We start from the raw sequence: 6,596 nt of genomic DNA, 5'->3' as shown, positions 1-6,596 counted from the left end.
GCCTCACACTGACTGACTGACTGACTGACTGACCTATACTAACACAAGACTCCTGCGTGACGTGTTTATGCAACGTGACGTGTGAGCGATCTATTGTCAATGACTGTTGACTTGCGGTTCTTGATTGTGGCGTGAGTGTGACGTAACTATTAGGTCGTGACTGACGAACCTAGTGACCTGCATTGAGTGATTTCTTGATTGGGACTGTGATTGTAGCATGACTAAATAACAGAGACAATGGAACCCACTACATGACCCGGATGATCTGATGTATTCACTTTGTATTTATGCCGCGCCCATGTTTGTATGATTTAGGCATTATCTCACTCACTCACTCACTCACTCACTCATTCACTCACTCACTCACTCACTCACTCACTCATTCACTCAATGACATGAATAGACGAGGTTGAATAACTGACTAAGCATACAGTTAACTAAATGCCTGACTTAGCACATAACTGACTGACTAAATGAATGATTAATTGACGGACTGACTAAATCTTTTTCTCAAGACACCGTCTCCCGCGTCTAAAAGTGAGTGGTGTTTTGACAGCTCTCGTCTATCCGGTTGTACTCACATCGTCCTCCGAATGTCGTTTTTCTCTTAGGCGTTCCCTCACTCGGTCTATTCACCTGCGCCTTGGTCTTCCACCTTATCTACAGCCTTTATCTCCATCTCCATCACTCTCACATATTTTCTGTGAGCAGCGAAATCTCTGGTAAATATTTTGCCACAGCACAGTTTTGCTCGGATTCTGAAATGATTTGGACTCTCATCAGGATTAATTTCAAACGCCGCAGACAAAATTAGCCTGATTGTCATGATGTTTCCTCGTGATGCAAAATCTATGTTAAACTCTTACTAGATTAATGAAAACAGTCTTGAAAGCTTCGTTAATTTCCTCAAGATCATGTTAAATGTTATTAAAGGTAAGGCACTGAAATGCTTGAGAATATTGGCCGTTATGCACCATTGCCACATATGGTGTCTAGTAATTAACTAACTTGGTGACTGACTAACCTCATATCTCACTGACTGAGTGCTCGACTGACGTATTTACTGATTTACGAAATAACTAATTACCTGACTGACTGACTGACTGAAAACTTACTGGCCTCCTTATTGACTGGCTGACTCATCTAACATACCGAATGACTGAATAATTGACTGATCAAATAACTTACCGACTGGATGATTTACTGATTGATCCCACAGCTTGGCGACTAACTGACTGACTGACTGATGACATAATTTATTGACTTACAGGCTAACTATCTGACCTCACAACTGGCTGACTTAGTGATAGAGTGAATGACTGTCTTGCTACGTAATTTACTGACTGACGTATTGACTAACTGACATTGATAGATTTACTGACCATATGATTTACTGACTTACAGGTTGACAATTTGACGTCATAACTAGCTGACTGACTGATATATTAACTGAAAACCTTACTACGTACACAATTTACTGACTGACTTATTGACTAACTGACCAAGTAACTTGCTGACTTACTGAATGACAGACTGACAGACCACAAAACTATACTTAGTTAACTGACTAACTTACTAAGTGAGTGATTGACTGTCAGTCAGACTAACTGATTGAGTGACTGTGCTTGACCAAATTACTGATTAACTGATTGACAAAACTAACTAATTGACTGATTGGTTAATTGACTGATAAAATAACTGACCAAATAATTGACATACTGACTACTTGCTGACTGACTGATTCACCAACACAATTCCTCCCCAAAAGACTGACTGATTGATTGATAACAAACTGAATGACTGACTGACTGACTAACTGACAGCGTCATTGACTTTCTGGCTGGGTAATGGACTATGTAATTAATTAATCGACAAACTGACTGACTGATTGACTGAAACAACTGTTGAAAGAGTACGTATTAGTGTGGCTAACTGATCGGCAAGTTACCTTTAGGTCTGGGTGACAGACTGACTGACTGATTGACTGACTGATCAACTGATTGACTGTCTGATTGGTTGGATAGCTAACTGACTGACTAACTGACTGGCTGGCTGGCTGGCTGGCTGATTGACTTACTGATTGAATGTTTGATTTAGTGACTGACCAACTGATTGACTGACGACTATTTATGACCTGATTTTTTTGTGAATATACATAAGCTAATGTTATGACCAGTATTGTCAACTGACTTATCCGGTACTGTGACTGACTGACTGACCGACTGACTGACTTACTCACTGGCTGACTGACTGACTGATGGACTGATTGGCTGGTTGGTTGACTGCCTGACTAACTGGCAATATAAGTTCTTGCATTTTTAATTCTCCGGATGATCATGTAAATAAATGACTGCATCATAATAATGCAAATGACTTGTTATCACTGACATTATGCGCATTTCTTCCTGTCTGAAGAGTGAATGAGATGACTGAGTGAGTGAGTGAGTGAGTGAGTGACTGACTGACTGACTGACCATTGATCTTACTTTATCCCTTCTTCCTTTTCCCAGATCAACTGGCTGACTTATCCACGGTTTAATTGACTGACAATAATTTAGACTGACTTACCTTTGACTGACAGTGTCTTGGCTCCGACTGAATGGAAGACTGAACAGTTTATCTTTTATCAACTGACAGAGTTTAACTGACAGAGTGGCAGGCTTAACTCTCATCAACTGACAGACTGTATTTTGTCCCTGATTGTTTTAGATCTTCTGAGCGTTTTGCTGGCCTACCTGATTGACTGACTGATCGACTAAATGAGGCACTATAAAACTGACGAATTAATTCTTGCCATTGATTAAGATTGACGTTACTTACATTTCAAGGCTTGACTTTCTGAACGACTGGATAACTGACTTACTGACTGACTGCTGAAATAGCCAAACCTGAGGAAGACACCTTTCATTTACTTATTGATGTATAGCTAATGACTGAAATTACCTGGAGTGACTACCTCTTGAGCCTGAGTGAGTGTGCAGATGAGTGATTTAGTAACTAAGTAAATCTTCCAGACTTTTTTCCTTTTGTCATTTTTTTTCCTGGCAGCCTGACTGACTTATTGTTGGTGACGCGACTGGCAAAGTAACTGCCTTTAAAGAAGACTGACTGACTGACGACTGCCCGTGAAAATATGTGATATTGCCTTGAAATGATAAACGAGTGAGAAACTAACGTAATGAATGAGTGACTGATTTATGAAGACTACAAGATAGCACTGAGCTAAGAGACTGATTAATGACATAATTGACTGATTGACTTTCTAGTGAAGTGATGAAGGAGCGTTTGTTAATTTATATGCTTTCCAGTTGAGTTATTTCAGAAACATAGTGAAGTGATGCAGTTTGCCGTGACTGGCTTGTGGCGAGGAGCTGGTGTTCTGTGTTATAATATTTCCCAAGTCGTGACTCACAAGTAATGACGCAATGTAGCATCGGCGACTTGACAGATTGATTGACTGTGGATTGACTCACTGGACAAATGACGTGTATTGCAGTGGTCTTCACTGTCTCGTATTTACAGAATGCTCACATATGATAGGTAGATAAGACTAGCGACCTATTACACTGCATACTGATTATTTAACTATTTGTTTGTCTGTTTGTTTGTTTCTTTATTTCTTTATCTATTTATTGATTTTCTGTTTTATTTATTTATATTTAAAGGAGTCCAGTCAATGAGAGCAGATAGGGACTGCTTGTGATTCATCCAGTCACCAAAACACCACACCAGTTATATAGTTAGTGCAATTACATAACTAAATATTGACGGTGACTCAGAAGTAGTTACTAACTAAGGCGTACTGCATTTAGGTTTAGAATGGTGCGTGGCTGTTCCTACAACTGATGGAGATCGGCGATTCACAACTTAAGATTTGCTCGTGACTCATAACTAGTACTGACTGGTGACAATAAGTAATGCCTGGTAACTCACTGCTAAGTACCGAGTCTGAATTATGACTAGTTGCTGATACGACTGACGATGACGTGACTGATGAATATGGTGCTTGGTGACTCCTTACTAGTGTTACCTTGTGTCTGATGAAATAACTCATAACTTATAGTGGATGGTGACTCATTAGATTTTGACCTGTGACGTAGACGATAATCTCTCTCTCTCTCTCTCTCTCTCTCTCTCTCTCTCTCTCTCTCTCTCTCTCTCTCTCTCTCTAATATATCCTGACTCAAAACCTGACATTTCAACTTGACTCTCAGCATTGTATTCCACTGACTGAGTGACTGACTTATCATATAATCTTACTGAAAGAATGACCAATTGACTGACTGACTGACCATATAAATTACTGATTAGCTTACTGATTGACTGATTACATAGCTCAATGACTGATTGTTTAACTTACTTACAGACTCACCAAACAACTGACTGACTGACTGACCAGATTAATTACTGAAAAGCTCACTGATTGACTGAGCACATAGTTGAGTGACTGGTTGATTAACTTATTAACTGACCTGTCAAATAACTGATTGATTAATTGACTAAATAATGACTTGCGACTCAGTTAAGAATAGTTCATGACAAACCATCAATTAATAACTAGGAAATTATGAATTCAAGGAACTTAGGAAGTAGAAATTACGGAGTGACAAGTAAAGTGACAAGTACATACCAACTGATGACTTATTGCTGGTAACTTCTTACATCCAGGGAAAGGTGACCATGAGCGACTCGCATCCTGATTTTTGAGCGGTTGACTTGTAGAAGTGATTGGCTTGTGACCTTGTGTTACTTGACGATTTGTTTGTGACTGATGATTTACAACTTCTGGCTGATGGCTCACAGTTACTGACTGATAACTCAACTATCGACCAATGACTTACTGGCTGACGACTGACAGATGACTAACAATTATTAAATGATGTCTTGTAATTACTGATTGATGACTTGCAATTACTGACTGATGATTTACAATTACTGACTGATGACTTACTATTACAGATTATTGACTTACATTTACTGACTGATCACTTACAATTGCTGACTGATGAATGATTAATGACTTACAATTAATTACTGACTGATGACTTATAATTACAGACGGTTGATTTACATTTTACTGACTGATGCCTTACAATGACTGACTAATGACCTACAATTACTGACTATTGACTTACATTTACTAACTGACGACTGACTGTTACTGACTGATAACAGAATTACAGACAGATGACTTACAGTTACTGACCGATGGTTTAATGACCATTGACTGATGACTTACAATTACTGATTACTAACTTACTGACTAATGACATACAAATAATGACTGATAACTTATAATTACTAAGTGCTGACTTACAATTTCTGACTGACAGCTGACTGATGACACAAGTACTGTTAGATGACTTACAATTACTGACTGATGACTGATTTATGACTTGCAATTGGTGACTAATGACTTGCAATTAATGAGTGTTGGCCTACAGTTACTGACCAATGACTTATTTTACTGAATAATGACTAACAGCCACTAACTGACGGCTTACAATTACTTATTGTTAGTTTAGAATTATTCACTGATGGATTGCATTTTCTAGATACTGACTTAAAATTACTGACTGATGACTTAAAATTACTGACTAACGATTTGCAATTGATAATCATCCAGAGACTCGACTACATACTTACTGAGTATTCTCAGTGAAACATTGACTGTAGACCACATCCTCGCGCCCACACACACACACACACACACACACACACACACACACACACAAGTACCCAGTATGTAACTGATACTGACTGATATCTTAACTTTTGACTGACTCTTCATTGGAGAATCCAAACTAAATACTTACTGGTAACTGAGGAAAGACATGATCTGTAACTTACGTATTATTGTTGACTTGTGACTTGTTCCTGATTACTCATCATTGGCGACAAATGAACTGTGACCAGTGATTCAAGACTAAATGCAAAACTGATGACTAGTTTGAAACTTGCAGCTAAGTGTTGACTTATCTTACACACAAATGCCAACAGGCAACTTAAGAATATTGCAGTTAAGCAATGGCTGGTGATTCAGAGGTGACATGCGACTGTGTGCCTGGTGGTGACGAAACAACGTATTGACTAATGACTCGACTACTGACTCACAACTCGTATACTGATGTCTTCATTGGCAAGTGATTCGCAACTAGGCCTTGACTAGTTAGTGCTGACTGGTAACTCAACATCAAATACCGACCGGTGACTCACTACTAATAGTGAATGATGACCCACTACTCAAACTCAAATACTGATTGATGACTTTTAAAGATGACAAATAGACGTGACTGGTTAGTGACAGGAAGGCACTACGTTAACGACTGCAAATTAATAGTGACTGAGTAGTACTTGCGATCACAACGATGTGGTTTACATGCAGAGAACTGAATACATAACAAAACGCTAACTAGCAATCCAGAGCAAAACCCTTTCTTGTGACGTTTAACCTAGTAATGAATAATGACTTACTGATGATTGCTGGTTAAGTATCTCCAGACAGACAACTTACTGGTAGTACTGACGGGTTACTTGCATCCGTATGGGGGGAATCTTAAAGGGGAAAGAGTGTAGGATGCGAAGGATGACTGCAG

The sequence above is a fragment of the Scylla paramamosain genome, chromosome 7, assembly GCF_035594125.1.
Source record: "Scylla paramamosain isolate STU-SP2022 chromosome 7, ASM3559412v1, whole genome shotgun sequence".
Taxonomy (NCBI): domain Eukaryota; kingdom Metazoa; phylum Arthropoda; class Malacostraca; order Decapoda; family Portunidae; genus Scylla; species Scylla paramamosain.
Note: the sequence above shows the minus strand (reverse complement) of the source record.